Here is a 20725-nt window from a genome sequence, read left to right as displayed (position 1 = left end):
AAATATAACAATTTTTCTATATACCAATAAAAATTGGATAGACAACCAATATTACAAAGATATAAAAACATCTTTCAAATGTGTGGGTGTGGCAAATTTTTTTTTCGCAAATCGATAGAAATTTAGAATACAGTTAATGTGCTTAACTGCCGCACTATGTGAAAAAAGTGCACTTATCCTAAAAATGCATTCAACCGCAATTCAGATATAATTCACATTTTTATGTACTTTTATGGATGGAATTTATTGTTCCTATTACTTATAATACTTATTTACTTGAAATAATCTGATATATTGTTTGAACAACGTTCCTTGCCTTATTATCAAGAGCTTTTTCTCTAATCTTTGAAGCTCTCTAAGTAACCCAGAACAATTATACTCCATTCCTAATTGTTCCAGAGTCTTGATAGCACCAAAACCTTATTTGGCAGTTAGCAGCTTTGGTTCTTCATCACCGCTATTCTCATCGTCATCGTCGCTATGCTGATCTTCATCTTCAGTCTGCTCATTCAGAAGAGCTCTTTTTTTTTTTGCTTTTTTTTTTATTTATTGAATCTTCTTGTATAAGAACTAACAATAAGTTTAAAAATCTTAACTATAACAAGTATTTTTTGAACAGTTGTATTATTTTTCCAACTGTTCTATGATTAAACGGCCCTAATAATTTATTCGCTGGGTTGGTAGGTCCTTTCGCCGGAGACGGGAACGGCTGCTGAGCTGGATTAGACCTCGCGCTAGGTGGTTGGGGTGCGTGTAAAGCTTGCTATGGTATTTTTCCTTAAGTACCGTGATTGCGTTGGTAACTGATGGGATATTTAAGTCTCTTTAGATGTTTTCACTCCGAACATACCACGGTGCCCCAGTGATGGTTCTCAGAATCTTTGATTGTGCTCGCTGTATGATGTCAATATTGCTGTTGCTGGCATTGCCCCATAACTGTGAGCCATAGGTCCAGATAGGTTTCAATATAGAATTGTAGAGCAAGACCTTGTGATCTAGGCTGAGCGGAGAACCAGAGTTGATGAGCCAGTGTAAGTTGTTGGCTTTGAGTTTAAGTTGGGTTTTTTTGGCTTCAATGTGCCTGCGCCATGTGAGTCTTCTGTCAAGGTGTACTCCTAGGTACGCTACCTCATCTGCTTTCGGGAGTGGTATGTTGTTCAACAAGAGCGGAGGACAGTCTTGTCTGTTTAGCGTAAACGTCACTTGCTTGCATTTTTGCTCGTTTACTTTTATTCGCCAGTCAGAGAGCCACTTCTCAATGTCGACGAGGTACAGTGCCAACTGTGCTGTAGCTTGGATAGGGGACCTTGAACGGCTAAGGATAGCTGTATCGTCGGCAAATGTGGATACCGTTAAGCGACTATTTGTAGGGATGTCGGCTGTATAGATGAGGTATAAGGTTGGCCCAAGAACGCTGCCTTGGGGGACTCCAGCCTCAATTGTATGATCAGTGGAAGTGGCAGTGTTGCACCGCACTGTAAACTTTCTGTCATAGAGGTAAGACTTTAGAAGTTTGTGTGTGCTTTCGGGTAGGGATGTTTTAATTTTAAACATTAGTCCGTCGAGCCAGACTCTGTCGAATGCTTGGGATACGTCTAAAAATACTGCTGTACAGTATTCGCGATATTCAAATGCAGTTCTTATTTCCGTTGTAATACGATTCACATGTTCAATGGTTCCATGGCTTTCGCGAAATCCAAATTGGTGGGTTGGGATTATATTGTGGTATATCAGATGTTGATTAAGTCGGATCAGCAGGCATTTTTCGAATAGTTTCGAAATACATGAGAGTAGACTTATTGGTCTGTAAGATGAAGCGACTGTGTGGTTCTTACCAGGCTTTGGAATCATTATGATAATCGATCGTCGTCCTCTTCTTGTTTCAGAGCGTTGGCCAGTTTCCGTGTGGCTACTTTTAGCTTTTGTTTTGCAGTTGGGGATCTGGAAGATTGCCATTCTCTGCGTAAGCGTCGTTTTACGTGGACGAGTTGCTCGATTTGTACGTTGGTCTTTTTTGAATTAATTGTATTATTTGTTATTTTGGGTGTTGCAGTAAGAGCTGCTGCAGTAAGGATGGATTGCAATGCACACGTGCAGCTCTCTATATCAGATTCAGTATTAAGTTTTGGGCTTAGCTCAATATGTGAACTTATATATTTTTTATACCTGAGCCAGTTTGTTTTGTGAGAAGTCAATCTGAATGGTGGTTTCACGTTTTCTGCGTACCGGCGGAGGTGAATTAGTACAGGCGAGTGATCAGATGACAGATCCGGCAGACATTCAGCTTTAACCAAACTGCGGGAAATATTTTTCGTAACTGCGAAGTCGATCAGGTCAGGCAGCTTATTGAGGTCTGATGGCCAGTATGTAAGACTCCCGGGGGAAACATGGTCAAGTTTATTAGTGGCTTTTATTATAGTCTTATAAAGCTGTTTTCCTTTTGGGTTCACAAGTCGCGATCCCCAGTGAGTATGTTTAGCGTTGTAGTCGCCTGCTGCAATGAAGTGTGGCCCTAGTGCTTGGAAGAAATCCAGGAATTGAGCTTCTAATACTGTGAAACGTGGGGGGCAGTATACGGCCGCTAGTGTAAGGAGAGTGTTGTCATCCAGCTGAATGTTGATAGATGTGGCCTGAAGATGATTTTCCGCAAATTCTTTGTAAAAGTGGTGCTTCATACGGTTCCTTATGAGTATGGCGGTGCCACCGTGTGCTTTTCCGTCGTAGAAATTTGAAAATTGTATTTGCTTGTGAGATGAGTTTCCGAAAGAAGCATTACGTCGATATGCTTCTCATGTAGGAATTGAGCTAGCTCAAGTTTGCGCTGTGAAACGCCATTGGCGTTCCACGTAGCTATGCGTAAGGTAGCCATTATTTATTTGATTGTTGGGCTACAAGCATTTGTATCAAAAGGTTTTGATTACGCATCATGTCTTGAATGGTGGTCTTCATAAATGTCATAAATTCCATCATGCTCTGTTGTAAGGCTTGCATCATAGCTTCAGTTTTTGTTTCCTGCTGCGCAGCTGGGTTATAGTTTTGTTGTGTGTCTAATTATGTGTGCACTTCTTGTGGAGTTCGGGAATTTTAGGTTGGAGGCGTCATACCTGATTTTAAAACGTTTGCAAATGTTGTCTTGTTAGTGTTGGATGTAGGCCAGGGAGCGAAACTTGCTGCTTTCGAGAAAATTACTTCTGGATTTGTCTCTGATGGTATCAGCGTAGCTGTTCCTTGGTGTGCCCGCGCCGTGTTCATTCTTTTGTGAAGACGGATTTTCAGCTCTTTGTAGATTGGACAGCCTCTGTAGTTTGCTGTGTGATTGCCCCCACAGTTATTGCATTTTTTCTCGCATGCATTATTTTTGTTAGTTTGACACTGTTTGGAGTCATGGAGATCTCCACAGACTACGCACACCCGGGCGAAGTGTACAATACGACCTCGTGTGGCCATACTCTTGGCAGTTTGTACATTGTACAAGAGCGTTACGTTTGTGCGGCACTTGTTATCTCTTTTGTCGTCAAGGTACCGTCACAATCAAGGCTCTCATCGATTGCCACATATTCATCCCAGTTGCTTGTTGACTCTATTTCACTAGTGAAGGCACATTCTTTCTCAAGATCACTAATTTTGTCACATTCGGCAGACTCGCCATGCATTTTTTCATGTTTAATGTTGTGGCGTAAGCGCCAGTTACAATCTGGAATGTAATCTACTTTGAATTAATCAAAGAACTCTTTTGCTTTTCGTGACGATCCAGTACTGCATTACCAGCACTATGTTGTTTGAACCACAAGTACAATGCGTTCTTTACCAAAGCGTGCTTTCCTTTCCGTTGGTGCTTGCATTTAAGTCCCACTGTTGTGGCCGATTGTTGTATGTCATTCTCCTTACGTATGATGCGGTTTATTGTTGAAAGATCACAATTGTGTTTAACTGCAAGTCTCTTTTTGTTAACATTATCCTTAACTTATTCGATTACTGATAGTTTTTCTTTGATTGTAAGCCCAATATTTCGCTTTGTTTGCCAAGCATAAGTATCGGGCATGCTCAGTTTGGCGGCACGATCAAAACGAACGTATTCCCCTCTGAGCGGCAGTAGTCGTGCTCGCTCAACCTCTCTACATTCTGTTCACAGGTTATTCGTGACTCATCAGGTTATGGCCAGACATACAACGCTCCCAGCGAGTATAGTGCCACCAAAAAAAAAAAAAAAAAATGAATCTTATACAACACCCCTTACATTGAACCCAAAATATTCAACAATTTTAATTTTAAATTAATTTTAAATACGGATTCTTAGGCAATCACCTTATATATTTGATTCCATTTTCTTACATACCTTGATTGTGTGTGCTCTCATTTTATTAGAGCGTTCAAATAAAAGCTCTAACCTGTCAATTATATTAACAGACACATAGTAAGATATTTTATTTATTGTTACTTAATTATAAGTTACGTAGTTACGTATTATGAATTCGTAGACCTCGACTTGAACATGTAAAAAAACACCCTGGTATTCGACCAGATGAAAAGAGTTTTAGAAAGAGTACAAATTATTTCCTGTGATGCCAAATTAGTTTAAAAGAATTCAATGGTAAATTAAAACTAGCAAAAAAAAAAAAGCAGGAGAGAACGTTTAACAGAGAAATTTCAACATTTTTCTGACATATCGGTAGAAATTGGGAAAAAGTAATAAAACAAAAGTAGTTTGTGTCAGTTTTTGGCGGCTTGGGGGAGTTAAAGATTTTTGTCAAATAGATAGACACTTATAGGACTTATAAGAAAAAGAAAAAATTTATTTTGGGATTTGCAACCGGTTTCCAGTCTTGGTTTCCGTTTAGAATTTGGGATATCTTCTACTAGACATCTGTCGTTTGGCATCACCTTCGTGATAATAAAAGGTCCCTTGTAGAGAGGCTCAAGTTTTCGTGATGTCCCAGTGCTGAACGGCTCATACTCTACCAGCACAAGATCACCAAGGCAATAAAAGATTGGTTTATAATGCCTGGCATCGTAACGCTTCTTGGCTGCAGCTCGTTGATTGTTACTACGGAGCCGGCTCTCAGTTTAGGCAGATCGACATCTGTTATCATCTTTTGGTCCTGACTTTGAATTACGTTGGGCAAGATATTTTAAAGAATATCCCGGGGCTCATAACCATAAAAGAGCTGAAAAGGAGAACATTTAGTGGGCATATTTGCTCATCCTAACGCTTTTCATTCTTGTTTGAAGGTAGTAACATTGATAATATAATTGGGTTAGTTCGCTCACCATGATCATTAGCTCTTGGTGTTTTCACTGCAATATTTATCAAAATCCTTCGAAGTAAAGGCTGTCGTATGTAGCTTGTGACATTCTGTAGGATATCCAGGACGTGTTTGTTGTACTTTCCACAGCTCGTAATATATTTGAATCATTTTGAATCTTGTAGACGCTCCTTAATATTTGGTACTCGAAATGTATTTGAATCGTTTTGAATCTTGTAGACGCTCCTTAATATTTGGCAATCGGGAATTTTCCTTCTTGATTAGCTTATTCAGGCAATGGTAATCGACACACATCGATCACTACCGATAGGCTTCTTAAGTACCACTGGGCTGGCATACTCTGCTGTGGGTGGCTTTATCATGTCTTTCTCCAACAGCTTGTCCACTATTTTGCATACTATTTCCTTTTTTGGCTTAGATACTAGAAAATAGGCTGACCACCTGACCACTTTCAACAATAATATTTGCTTGGACTATGCTAGTTTTTCCAATGCCTTGCAATCTAGTAGAGAACATCTCAAAAAACAGTTTGCACTTTTTATCTTTCTGATTTTCGATTTTGAAATTTATGAAGTATTGCAGTTTTACTATTATTTACAAAATCAACCGCCGTTACAATTGACCGTTTTACATTGCTTTCGTCAGGCAATAAATCAGTGCAGAGCTCTTATGATGACATCCTGTCCCAACAAAAAGTCCTCTTGCTATGGTTTGTCGTGTGTCAGTGAGGATTCATAAACCACCTAAAATTCCTCTAATTTTCATCGATCACTTGTGTCGTTTGGCGTTTATTTGACTTGCAACTGATTGGCTTACGATACGAGCCTGACTACCGATATCAATGAAGTCGTCATAATTATATGATCCAACTCTGACTTTTCTGGTAAATAGCTTGTTTTTCCAGCTTGGCCCACTGCCGTTGGTTCGCGAAACTTATTGCATTTGGTACAGCGCTTCTTATCATTTTTTTTAAGGCACAAATTGGCAAAGTGACCTAGCTCTCCGGAGTTGTAGCACTTCAATGCTGTTTTGCAGTTCTTGGTGCTGCAGACCGGCTCGAGCATATCAAATAACTTTTGCTTCACTAAGTCTATAACGCATACCCAGGGCAGACATCCGAAAACAGTATTCCTTTAATGTTGCTTTAAATAGTTTTGTTGCATTAGCCATAAAGATGTGCACCTCAGCCTCGTCAGGGCTTGATTCAAATTCGACTCGAATAGCATTCGCAAAGTCGTTCAACGTGTTGTGAAGAATATATGAGGAATCCAACCACATATTGGTTGGACCCCTAAGCCGTGAGTATATAGCGAGCAGTACACATTTTTCATCCCTACATAGACCTGTGGGAAAACATCCCTTTTGCAAATTTCCCTCCACGACTATTCAGCCGTTTTCTGCATACTTATTCATCTCTCTTATTGTTTAAACTTCAAGCCACTTCTGAACTGTGAAATTATAGGTGTAGGCTATATTGGATCGTGGAGTAGAAAAATAACGAAAACTTAGCACTTATTCGTTCTATGCTTCTATGCTTCTTGCTCCGTTGCACTTCCTTCTTAAAACCGATTGTGTAGGGAACTATCGATGTTATTCCGATTGAGGATTAATTACAGATTAATTACAGATTAATATTAATTTACAAAAGTAAATGAGGAAATAAAATATTTTTGAAGGCGAAAATAAATATTTCATTGATGTTGATAGCCGTAAGCTATATATAATAATCATATCAAATATATGTTCAACTCCCGAGATAAATAAGGCTTAATGATACACTTGGATACAAGCTTTCTTTATAGCCTTATAGATAATAATAGCAATTCATAGTCAAGAAACAACAATAAAATTCTATTCAAAAAATCATTTCTGTTAGTATCCAGACAGGCCTATTATTTTTATTAGTCTTTACCCTCTAAGGCTATTTTCTTTAATTCTAAATAAAAAAAATACTCAAATAATATTTTCTTAAATAAATATTGCCACTGAGCTCAAAATTAGCATCAGAAAAAGTTTTGCCTGCCAGGTGAGAAAATGTGAAAAAACAAACACATATGTATATGTTTTCAATATACTCGTTACTCGTAGAGTAAAAGGGTATACTAAATTCGTTGAAAAGTACGTATGAACCTCGAGATATAAGGAACTATAAAGGCTAGAAGGTTGAGATTCAGCATCCAGATTTTAAGGTCAAAGACGCAGCGCAAGTTTGTTGACGCGCCCACTCTAACGACCACAGGCCGCACGAAACGTCCACGTTGATATTTTTTCACATTGTTATTAGTCTTGTAACTTTCTATCGATTTGGACAAAAAAAAACGTTCCACGCCCACAGTTTTAAACCATTTTTAGATATTTTCTTATAATTTTATTAGTCTTTAAAATTTTTATCGATTTGCCCAAAAAATGTGTGTCACGACCACTTTAACACCCTAAAACCGATCAAAACTGCCTCGCCCACATTTTTGAAAATCTTTGAATGTTTTTTTTTTTATAATTTTATTAGTCGTGAAATTTCTATCGATATGCCAAAAATCTTTTTAGCACGCCCACTCTAACGCACTCCGGCCTCGTTTTATTCTCTAATAATTTGTGGGCAGTATCGAGGTGTTTTTCGACTCCACTTTCGATTGCTATTTCAAATGGCTGAAGGAAGACCAACGGATGTATATAGCAATCGAACGGCTCTGTTGTCATTCCACAATACTTTACTAATAGTGACTCCAAGACGAATAGCCAACACATTCCGTAGAAAATCCTCTAAGCTTTTCCTTGATAATATTATCACAAGGCAGCATACTGCCTGTACTGTACCATGGCTCGAAAAGGCTACGTCCAAGGCTGAATTTAGAGCAGTGACCATTTTAAGCTCGTCGTCTCAATCATCACTTGATTCGTCAGATAATTTAGAATCAAACAAATTAAATTTGACAGTTTATGGCGTTTAAGCATTAGGTCTCCAATTTTTCATAGTCTTTTAATTGCAAAGTTTAAAATTTAGTAAATTACAAATGTTCTAAGAACTGGTAAATTACCTTATATTAACAACACATTTAAAAAGTACACTCTAAGTCCCTAACGTACAAAAGCTAATTAACGACCACAAGCTGATAGTGGGAAACTCGACTATACTCGTATACTCAATAATTCAGGAACGACAAAAAAGAGATATTTTCAGTAGGAAGCAGTATCGGATTGTGGAAGAAGAAAGGCGAAGACTGAAAAAATGAGAGAGAGAGAGGGAGACAGAGAGTCCAATAAGAGCAAACTGATTCGCAGTCGAGAAAAGTTCTACTCAATCAAAATATGCTGAGCAAGATTCGATTTTGACTAGACTTTGAAATCGAAATTCTTAAACCGTGACCGTTGTGAAAGGCTTCAAAAGCGAATTTAATACTTTTGCTCAGATTCTATGTGCAAGCATCTACTGCCTACCTTGTCGCTGGAATCTACACAGTTCCGCCATATATGGAGGGAGACTCTTGTGATTCCTCCTCATAAAAAATTGGATTCAAGCAATTACAGAAAAAATCTCTATATTGTCGGCTATCCCTATGCTTTTTAAAAATGTTACGCCCTCATTTGCATGACCACTAACCTTTTGGGGCTAACTTCCTTTGTAAGACAGAGTTTCATCTTCAAACACATGTCATCTACACTGACTTTAGTAAAACATTTGACTCTGTCAATCATTCTGTTCTAGTTAGGAAATATGATTATTAGGTTAATTTATCTAAAATGGAGGACACAACGAGTCACATCCGGTGTCACACAAGGGAGCCACCTTGGCCTGCTTCTTATTTAATTTAATAAGCTTTGAAATATAGTGCTGTGATAACGTACTAAAATTAAATGGCTTCAAGTTTTAAGGTTTGACCTTTTGTCGTGGGAACTCACTCTAAGTGGGTGCTCTTTGGACAGAATAAAACGAGCTGATGATATTGGAATTCTTCTGGACCCTAAACTAAACTTAACAGACCATATTTCGACTATTTCCAATAAGGCCAGAGCTCAGTGGTTCCGTCAGAGGCCAAAAATTAAGAAAAATCCATCTAAATATATTTACGCATAAAGTAACCAAATTGTCTCCAAATAGTCCAAATATTTCCAGCCAAAATATTTTAAAATATTTTTTTAGACCTTAAATTATGATTTTATCAGTCTTCTATGATATATGGTCATGTTATATTTGATTTAAAAAAATGCTTCATACTTCTATGGGGGGGAAGCATATTTTGTTTGCCAAAAAAATGGTGTTGGGGGTCCCCAATCTCAAAAATTTTCAAATCTTAGGCTTCTAGCTATACTGGAAGTATTTATGGCCGGCGCTCCATACAAGCGGAACCACAGAGGTGTACTTGGCATTTTAAAAAGGTTGTGAAAGGAATTTAATTATTCTTACACGACCAATACCATTGAATCGGTTCTTATTGTTTGCCTTGCGGTGCCTTATTTCAGAAGACTACTTTTAATTAATTAAATTTCGCTAGCTAACCGTAAAACAATGCTTGGAGTGTGTAGTTCATAGCGCCGACTTGGTTAGTCGGCTAAACTTCTCTAATCCCTAATCTTAAATCATTCTAGATCTATGACTTCCATGAACCTTCTGAGTATTATGTTCTGAATATAACAGACTTTATTATAATATCTGGAATCTTGACTGTTTGCCGGTCTTAAAGTAATCAATCCTTACTTTTTGAATACACAACTAAATCGTATTTCTGAGCTTATAGACTATTTTATTAGCTATTTTCGAGCAATGAAGACTTTTTCAGCAGAACTCTAAGCCAAAAGAGCGAGAGTCCTAGAAAGAGAAAGAGTGCGAGAGTGGTGAGCTCAGATACTCACGCAACTGTTCTGCATACATAAGGAAAGCATATTATTGAGGCATATTTACAAAGAACATTTTTAGGAATTGCTGTTGGCTGCGTGACCCGACACTATTTATATATATATATATCTATCTATAGTAAAATTGTTGTTTTATTTTTTTGAGTCGAACTAATGTCCCGTCAGTTGACAAAGGACAACGCCAAGAAATAAAAAATAGTTTTTAGGAGAAATAGTTTCACGACTTTATTCTTTGGATCTCAGCTTAAGACTAAAAATCAAATGCAAATTGGATTGAGGAGAAGCCTCAGTATTTGAACAATGTTTGTATTTCGGGAGAGCCTCGCTCTTGGGTTCTTAGGATTAGAAAGTGTTGAAAGAGGGCAGTCAAATCTGCTTAGGTCAGGCTTTAGGATGTTTACAAGAACGGCTGCGCTGCCAAAGATAAACGAATGCTGCGCAGCTGGGATACATTATGGAAAATTACTAGAGTGCATTACTGTTTTCTTCGAAATAATAAAAGTGGCTGGTTTGGACCACCCAAATACGTCACTATATATATATCGCGTCTATCTTTTCGCGAATTGAGCCGTGTGATATACGGCAGCGTCAATCGGTCGGTTGTGCGAGACGTGTGGGCGTTGGACACATAATAAAAAACTAGTTGAGCAGTATTTCAGCATCAACAAAGCCATTGTAGTCGTTGTAGTCAAAATTAATAATGTCAGTCTACGAGCTTGAATTGCCTACATAAAACCATCAAGATGCGGCATTATTCTCTCTCCAATTTAAGAACTTTTTCTCTCTGCAAAGGAAGAATGACTTTTCTATTTGGCTGTGTAAATTCAGCAGCTGAGCTTATAAGATCTGTCAATTAAATATTCCAAGACCTGATTCACAGACGTGATATCACGTATGTATGTCCCTATATTTTTTTCACGTTTTTTTTTTTTTTTTGTATTTTCACGATTTTAGCTGCGACGTTGTGCTCAAGCCGGGAAAAAGATAAACAGATAAGATAAGACTTCTAAAGAAGTCTCTTTTACTGCCTTGCACTGAAACTAATATACGCTTAAAATCGGTATGAGGACAGGAGTTTTCATTTTTTTGTAGTCTAGTAAATTTCTATAGTTTCAAAACTGCCACGACCACACATTTTAAAAATTAATTGCTATTTCTTCGTTTTATTTTGGCCACGCTTCCTCTAACGCCTTCAAACCTCCGAAAACTGTCATGCCAACACTTTTGAACAATGTTTTAATTTTTTCACATTCGCACTTCCACTAGCTGAGTAACAGGTATCTGATAGTCGGGGAACTAGACTATAGCATTCTCTTTTGTATTTCTTTTTTATCTTCTTCTTTTTTTCAATCCCTTTAATTATTTCCGCCTTTCGACTGCTGTGCCACAACTTTATAACTCTCAGCTATAGCACATTTTAATTTTTATACCCGTTACTCGTTGACTAAAAGGGCTTACTAGATTAATTGAAGAGTAACAGGCGGAAGGAAGCGTTTTCGACCATATAATGTATATATATTCGTAATCAGGATAAATGGCCTAGTCGTCCTGCCCATGTCCGTCTGTCCGTGTCCGTATGAACGTCGAGATCTCAGGAACTCTAAAAGCTAGAAGGTTTAGCATACTGATTCTAGAGACATAGACGCTGCGAAAGTTTGTTGACTTATATTGCCACGCCCACATTTTTGAAAAATGGTTGGACATTTTTTAATAACTTTATTAGTCGTGTTAATTTCTATCGATTTGCCAAAAATATTTTTGCCACGCCCACTCTAACGGCCTAAATCCGCCCAATAATGCCATTCTGACATATTTAATAAATTTTGGGATATTTTTTCATAATTTTATTAGTCGCTTAAATTTTTGTCGATTTGCCAAAAAACTTTTTGGCACGCCCACTCTAACGACTAAGAGCCGCCAAACCGGTCTTGCCCACACTTTTGAAAATTTTTTAATTTTTTTCTCATTTGATTCCCCAATGTCTACAAATATTCCAGAAAAATTATGAAATTTCGAGTTCGCATTCACACTAACTGAGTTAAGAGTATCTGATAGCCTGGGAACTCGACTATAGCTTTCTGTATTGTTTCTATATACATATATATGTATAGTTATTGTTATATTTTTAATATTCTCTGAACTATGGATTGTTATCCATAGTTAGTTGTTATCCATCCGTCCATCCAGACGGTTGTTATTTTTCTGTTTAGCATCTAAAAAGTATTCAAATTATTTTTCTTTAGCGATTTAAATTAACATGAACTTTAAAATCTAACAAGCATTATATCTTACGCTATTTAACTTCACTTAATATATAGATATAGTCCTGATATATATTACACGCAGTTTTTTTTTTGTTGTTTTCTTAATTCAACAGGTTACCATAAGAGATCCGTTGTTGGTTTTTAAGATAAGCAAAAAATTTAAATTTATACCTATATCAATAGGTACATAAATATATATGAATATAGGTAACCATAATAGACCCACTATTGGTTGTAAAATAAGCAAAAAGCTTTAAATTACTGTGTATGTAATATCAATAGGTATATAAATATATTTGTATATATATGTATAAATATATCTGTATTTTGGAAATGGTTTGACACACTCCAGATATTTTTTACGTCATTCCCTTAAAAAACTGGTAAACTCACCTTTACTCGTCGACTTCAGTAAATTATTCAAATATATTATATTATGATTTGCAAAACTGGGAATCTTTTCTGAAAACTCATTATAAGATTGTCCTTAAAGTTCCTTCCTCTCAATATTTAACACGAAAATACATTGTAGATAATTTTTTTATCGATTTCATTGTAAAAGATGACTGTATGCGCATGATTTCTAACATTTGGTATTGCAATTCGTAAAGCTCTCGAATATAAAGACAATTGAATTAGATATCTTTTCAGTAAACATAAGTTTTAATTCCTATACAATTTTATTATATTTGTTTGGGCAAACGAAAGGACGCTGCCTAAAATTACATATTTTTTCCAAGATCTAAAAAATATATTAGAAAAAATACTAAAAACTACTAAAATGCAATACTTTGCCAAGGTTTTGGTTTGTGTCTTAGACTTTAAAGCTTTTTCATAGGTAAAGCTTTTGAAAAACGTTCTGGCTTTAACCAACTATTTAGTATGATTATTATTATCTTATCATCCCGGGCAGAATATTATTTTTTATTATTTTAGTCCTAAAATAATTGTAATAATTAAAGTGGCAATGTACTTTTAAAGCCGTACATTTGTATTTACATACGTGACTACGTGATTTACGTGATATTTTCATTTTCTTAGATAGTATTTCACAGTTGCTATAAACAACAAAAAATACTCATATAAAATATTCATATGTAAATGGTAACAATTGTATTTTGAATATGCACATTCTTATTTTAAAAATAATAATATGAATTCAAAAATATCTTTATACCTGTTGCATCAATGCCGTCACGAGAGGAGAGGAAATTTCAACAATGAAATTAGGCATTACCACACCCACATTACCTACGATTTTAAGTATTGCGATTTTTGAATGTGTGTAGTTTACTTTGGTTATAGCAATGTAAAAATACAAAGGTAGCAGAGGGACGACATCGGATACTTATTTAGGATAAGAGCCGATAAAAAGGAGTATAATACAGAATATATTCACAGCAGCACAAAAGAAAACCATTAACACATGATTAGAATTTGAAGCGAGTTATATCAATAAAGAGACGGAAATCACATTAAAAATTGGCAAGAAAAATATTTAACCTTATGGGGTCGAAATCGCTTCCACCTGTAAAATACTTTTCAATGAATCTATTTATATTTGATATATATATCTAAAAATAGAATTTGCTTGCTTGTGTGATTAAAAACAATAAAAGAGAACGTGTTAACAACTGAAGGAGCGATCAATATATTTGAGTCAGCAGCTCAATAAGTTTACGTTAAAAATACCCTAGCAACTAAGTAGCTTCCCATGAACAATGCTGACGCCAAAACTGAGTTGAGCGATCTGCGCTATTTTTTTTTTATTAAACGAAATTATTTTATTTAATTGACTAGCATACTATTACCGTTCTTGGACAACTTAATCTAATCGGTAACAATTTTAACGATTCTTAATATCTAAGTTATTTTATTGTATGATTAAGAGTATTAATGAAATGGAATGTTTATTCAGTAATATTTAGAAGATTTTAATTAAGTAGGACTTATGTCGATTCCCGGTCAGTCAGGACTTGAGGGTGGTGGCGTTTCAATCATCTTCTCGTACTTTTCCGATGGCTTTGGGCTGCGATACTTAGTCGGGTAGCTAGACTATTAGGATGAGATTCTAGCCTGTCATTGTATTTTTTCGCTATTTCCTGAATCCTGTCTCCAATTTCTGTCACATTCAGATCTCGTTGGATATCTCTGGTCCTCAAATACCAAGGAGGGCCTATGATGTTCCTAAGAGTTTTTGCCTAAAGAACCCGAGTTTTATTCAGGTGCGTTTTTGAAGCGATTCTATACATTGTATAGCATAGAATAGACAAGGAGCTAATATGCTCTTGGAAATTTTAACCTTGTTGGAGAGGGAAAGCTTGTTGCGGGCAGCAATTAACCAGGACATTTTAGAAACCTTATTTTTAAAGGACTGCTATATCGCCGTGACACGCGAAGGTTAAACTTCTATCTAAAATCACTCGAAGATATTTGTATGATGACTTGTGGTCAAGCACTCTTCTTTTAAGTAAGCATTGATGCAGATGTTCTACAACTCTGCCCAATTCTGGAATGAGGCCTCGATAATGCAGTTCAGTCAGTACCGGTGTGTCGTCAGCATATGTTGCAATCAACACCGTAAAGAGGTGTCTAATCCAGTGACTACTGTCTGTATGAACATGGCCGCGGAGGATGGCTTCGATGGCTTTAATAGACATAGTGCATCCATCGGTCGTCACACAGAAAGTACGTCCTAACAAAAAGCTCTTTACAAGTTGGAATAGCTGGGGTGTTCGAATTTTCTTTGCTTTATGTAGAAGTCCAGGATGCCACACTCTGTCAAAAGCTTCTTGAATGTTCAGAAAACCTGCTACCGAATATTCTTTCCTTTCTATGGCTTCTAGTGCAAAATTGACAACTCTATGGAGTTGCTCGGGTGTTCCATGATGAGTCCGGAATCCGAATTGGAAATCAGGTATCGTCAATACTACAGGCTCAACGTCACGCATCCTATTGAGAATTTCCATAATTTTACCAAGGAGGCTGATTGGTCTATACGAGTCAGTATAGTATTTATATTTCAGTATTAGTATTATATTTGCAGTCTTCCAGACTTATAAGAAATAACCCTCAAGTAAAACTCTGTTAAAATTTAGTACCAGAAATCGCAGAGCTTGGTCTGGTAGTATTTTTATCTCTCTGTTGTCGAGAAGGTCATGACCCGGGGCTTTTTTTGACTTCAACAAGGAAACAAGTTGTTTCAGTTCTTCGAGAGTGACAGGATCCGCGGGCAGTGCCATGTGAAATAGCGTTTCAAAAGACTCCGCAACCAGATGGCAATGATTCGCATCGGCAAGTGCGAGTGGCTTAAATCTTTGCTCCAAACTGCTTGCAAACACTCCTGCTTTGTCCTGTGATGTGCGGCACCAACCACCAGATGGGCTTCATATAGCGGATTTCTGAGTTGCCTGAAACTTGAACCTTTTCGTGATTCTCCAGCGGAAGAATTGTGAAGAGGCATCGGTGCCCATGTTCTCCAAAAGGTTGTCTATCTGTTGCGGTTGTCTTTGGGTCAGCACTTTATGGAGCCGATTTGACAACCTTCTGTAGATCTGCTGGATTAGGATATCTCCTGTTCCTGCAAATTCCTTTCTGACGTTCCGAATAAATAAGCTCATGGCGCTGTCAATACCTTCTATACCTTTCCATGTTTAAGTCGATTCAGACAGGTGATCCTTGAACGTCTCGACATGAGTACCAGAAGCTAGTTAACGGGAGCGTAGAGGCTTCTTCAGTGGCGTGGTTTGTAGATCAGCCAGGAGAGGGGTGTGTTCGGATGTTGAATCTGTTCATGGAGTAGCCCTTGGTTACAAAAAAATTTAATGCAGATGGAGCTACCTGTGTGTTGGAGGAGAAAAATGTTGGCTCTCCAGTTGCCAAAATTTGGTAGTGGCCGTTTGCGACTACATCCTGTATGAGGATCTTGAGTTTCCCCACCAATGATGTTTGGCATTGTAGTCTCCACCTGCTATAAATTTGCTACTAAGAGTTACAAAAAGTCACTCAATATAAGCTTTTATCAAGCGGTCACTGGGTGGGAGATACACCGATGCTAAAGTAACCGTTCCCTCTGAAGTCTGCAGCTGCACGCTCGCTACCTGCCGGTTGTTGGTTGAGATTGGAGGTTGGGGACAATGATTCAAGAAAGAGCGCGCCACTGTCAGCTCCACCTCTGCCGTTTCCACTGGGGTGGATGGCGTGGTAGGTGGAGTAACCAGGTAGACCAGGCGTTGTCCTTCCCGCATGTGTGTTTCAGTGGCAAGCATGACATCAATATTTTGTATTCTGAGGAAAAGCTGAAGCTCCTCAGAGTTCCTAGCTAGTCCGATTCCGATTTGTATTATTGCTTGGGTCATTTTGACGTCCGTGATATGAGGATCTGAACTAGTTCCTTGTTGGATTCTACAGTCTCCTCAGTTAGTTTAAACATTTTGTCCATTCTCGAGTTTATATCCCGGATGGCTTTCCAGCGCCCGAAACTTTTTTCCAAGGCCTGAACCTTGTGGTGAGTCTAGTTAGCTGTGTTGTTGGTGAGTCGCAAGTGAACTTAATTGAGGTCCTTTGGGGCTTGCGTTATCAGCGTATGAAATATTGCTTCTGATGGCCTCAGCCGGAATGAATCCTTGAGTAAAGCTTTCACCCCTTTTAGAATTGACAGTGTTGCCATGAGCAACAAAGGTAGGGAGCCTTGGGTTGGGCTTGAGCTTCTTCACTTTTTCAATTCAGTTGCAGCACCACCGCAGTTGATGCACGAATAATTGTCCCTCGTGCATAGCGTAGAGACTGTTGCGTGGGGCGCAGCACACTTGCCAAAGATTGGATCCTGGAAACAATAGTTTTTGGAGTGCCCAATAATGCGGCATCTGAGACATTGCAGCACTTCTTGCCTGCGACGAGCGTTCTATGGTGACTCTGTGTCTACCAAGTTGCGTTACCTTTAGAACATCAGACATTTTTAATCCGTATTTTAGATTAACGATGAACAGGTTTTGCCTTATCTTGTGGTTGATAGCCGTTTCGTCATACCCATCACAAATTGGTTCGCTCACCAGTCTCCCTTTCTCGAGTAATATAGTTGAGAGTTTCGTAACCCAGATCAGCAAATGCTTTCTTAATTTGCTCCTTGTTTTTTAACTTAATAGATTCCATAGATGTAGATGGGTCGGAGTGTTAATTAATTATAAGTTATTGGTGGGGAATATCTAGGGCACGTTTCCACTGCAGGCGTCTAAGGGTTTGTCTGTTGGCCAGGAGGTTTATGGCCAGATGGTTTGGGGTGTTGTTCAGTCTTTTTGTGTATCTCCCACTGAGGCGGGAGATCTCCTCTGCTACCCATGGCATTCCAAGCTCCTTGTGTATTGTGTAGTCACTTTTTTTTTTTTTGGAAGCGCTGGATATGGATGCTGTTTGATACATTAAGAGTGCATTACAGCTGTATCCATATTGGCTCCAGCATGGCCTTGTAAAGGAAAAGTTTTAGGTTTTCCCTCAGTTTGCACCTTTTCCCGATGAGCCAGTACAGTTGCTTTAAGCGCAGGTCGCTTGGAGATTAGGTGAGGGCGCCGTGTGAGCCTGCGATCTAGGGTCAGCCCTAAGTATTTCGGGAAGCTTGACGATGGGATGGTTTCCCCGTTAAGCATGACTGGGGGGCAGTCTCCTCTGCGCAGCGATAAAGTGGTGTTGAAGGACGTCTCTGCATTCACTGAGATGTTCCATCGTTTCAACCATGGATCGAGGGCATCCAATTGGGTTTGGATGATGGCTGATGCGTCTTGGGGGTCTGAGGCGGAGGCTAGGAAGGCGGTGTCATCAGCGTATGTGGCCACTATAAGCCTCCGAAAGGGTGTGATGGGAAAGTCTGCTGTGTACAGCGTGTAGAGGATTGGTCCAAGAACGCTGCCTTGAGGTACTCCGGCTCTTATGGGCCTAGGCGTGGTGGTTGTTGATCCGCATCTGACTTGGAACTCTACCCTCCGTAAAGGATTTGAGAAAGGCGAAGTGGGAACTGGGAAGGTGCATCTTTGTTTTGAAGTGGAGTCCAGGCTGCCAGACTTTGTCAAACGCCTGTTTCATGTCCAGCATAACGGCGCAGCAGTATTGCTTCCTTTCGAACGTCCAGTACTGGCAACACTCTGCGCAGAAATACTCTTTCGATTCGGAGAGGATTGCCAGCAGACTTATCGGACGATTAGAGGCTAGATTGGCTTCAGGTTTACCAGGCTTGGGAATAGTGATCACTTCGGCGCGTTTCCAGTGTTTCGGGAAGTATCCTAGCCGGAAGCAGCTATTGAAAATGTTGGCCAGCAACTGGGAGCAAAATACGGGCAACATTTTCGAGCTGTTGCGTCGATGCGATCAGGGCCTGGAGAATTGCCGTTTCTCAGTGAATAAAATTCCTGCGCGATCTCTTCTGGTGCAACGAGCTGTATTGGTGGTCTAAGAGCACATGGGCTTTCTACAGACCTAATGCATTATAATGGTGGCAGCTTGCTCTTCAGCTGTGCATCGGTCGAAAGGGGTGAAAGCAGTATGCAGGTGGTCAGCAAATGGTTTAGCTCTTTCTGCCTCAGACCGTCCGCTTTTCGCACTGGTGCCAACTTCATGGCAGGTCTTTTAATATGCCGCGCGACGTTCCACAGGTTGTGCAGCGGGTCTCCAGGTTCCAGCCTTTCAAGGCATCTTTTGAATGAGTCTTGCCGTAGGGTGGTTAATTTGTCCTTAAGTTCCTTGGTGGCACGGTTGAGCGGTGTCTTGTCCCTGGGGCTGCGCGAGGAGAACCAGATTCTTCTGAGGTGCCTTTTTTCGGCCACGATGACAGCGATTTCTGGGGACCACAGGTGCAAGTCTCTTTCGGAAGTTTTTGGGGTCGTAGGAGGAGGACGGTTTGCAGAGCCAGCATTATTGCGCATCTCCTTATTGAGTTTTTCTATGGCCGCATCTATGTTGCTTGGTGTGGAGAGGTCTGGGGGTAGGTTTAATTCGTTCTAGGAGAGCATCCAGAACGTGAACTTAGGGGCGTTTGTGTGATTCCCCGTGAGTCTTCAGAGTGGCGTTTTCCTGAGGACGGGGAGAGGAGCTTGTCATAGGTGTTGCATGATAGTCTGGTGCGACCTATGCCTTTGGAGATGGCAATGTCCAGCAGATCCGGCGGCTTTGAAGGGTCCGATGGCCAGTGTGTGGGCTCTCCAGTTGAGTGGCAGTCCAGATTTTTGTGCTGCAGGTATTTGTGGTACATGAGGACCAGAGATATCGAACGCGAACTTAATGTGACACAAATTGGAGACAGGATTCAGGAAATAGCGAAAAAATACAACGACAGACTAGAATCTCATCCTAATAGTCTAGCTAGACGACTAAGCATCGCAGCCCAAAGCCATCGGACAAGTACGAGATGAAGAGTGAAACGCCACCACCCTGAAGACCTTTCAGACCGGAACCTGACATAAATCCTACTTAATAAAAAAAAAAAAAATTAAAAAAAAAAACAAAGACACTAGAATAACAAGATGCGTAACGGCCATACATTGGTTTAGCACTATGCAGGCACTTTTTTGGTGAGGGCCAAAATTGCCCTCTGTCCGCTTCCTAACGCTGAGTAAGAAATTTAAAAAAAGAATTTGCTTGTTTGTGTGAGTAAAAACAAAAGACGAGAACGTGTATATGTGTGCGTACTTGTGCAAGAAGACGATTTTCGGTCCGCAATCAATTCTGATCCAAGACACGAATATAAATATAATGAAATAAAATTATAATAAAAAAAAAATTCACTCCGTGACTATTATAATTTTAAAGTTTTTTAATATTCGATTCTTAAAATCTCCGCACGAATTAGCTACCGTTTACATATTTATATTTATGTTAATAATTGTAATAATGTAATATAATGTAATATATGTAATAATCGGTACCCAGGAATCACCACGGGGAGGCCATTACAATTGCAATGGGGTCCTATATTTATATGACCTTCGAGTTTTTGTTTACTGCTTTTCTATTGCAACAAAACGGCTTTAATTTAGTATAAACTCGTTTATAAAGCAAAAATTTCAAAAAATCGAGGAGAAATTAAAAAGAAAACCAAAAAGTTGGCTCGCTTTATTTTCCACCTAAAATTGCGCACTTTTTAAAAATATCAAATTTAAATATTTCACAAAATATATAAACTGAATCTAATTTTAATTTTAAATATTAAAAATGGGTCATTTACATACATTAATATTAAGTCAAGTAATTAAAGCAAATGCAATGGAAATTATTATAACTACTGTAATTTAAAACATAAATTTTCCAAAAAGAAGTTATTCATTAAGAAAAAAATATTTCATTCAAATAAAACGTAGTGGA

The 20725-nt window shown here is 38.7% G+C and overlaps 1 protein-coding gene across 5 annotated transcripts in view; it reads right to left on the bottom strand.

The window, feature by feature from the left end:
* LOC116802410 overlaps positions 1-13080 on the bottom strand; it is a 72070-nt gene extending 58990 nt beyond the window's left edge. For all 5 annotated transcript variants that reach the window (XM_032726882.1, XM_032726880.1, XM_032726881.1 and 2 more), the window contains exon 1: positions 12773-13080. The gene's annotated coding sequence lies outside the window, so the exon portion shown is untranslated. The remainder of the gene's footprint in view (positions 1-12772) is intronic.
* Between the last annotated feature and the right edge of the window lie 7645 nt (positions 13081-20725).

Source organism: Drosophila sechellia, unplaced genomic scaffold (assembly GCF_004382195.2).
Source record: "Drosophila sechellia strain sech25 unplaced genomic scaffold, ASM438219v1 2R_2, whole genome shotgun sequence".
Classification (NCBI taxonomy): Eukaryota; Metazoa; Arthropoda; class Insecta; order Diptera; family Drosophilidae; genus Drosophila; species Drosophila sechellia.
This window is presented reverse-complemented; position numbering and strand designations above follow the sequence as displayed.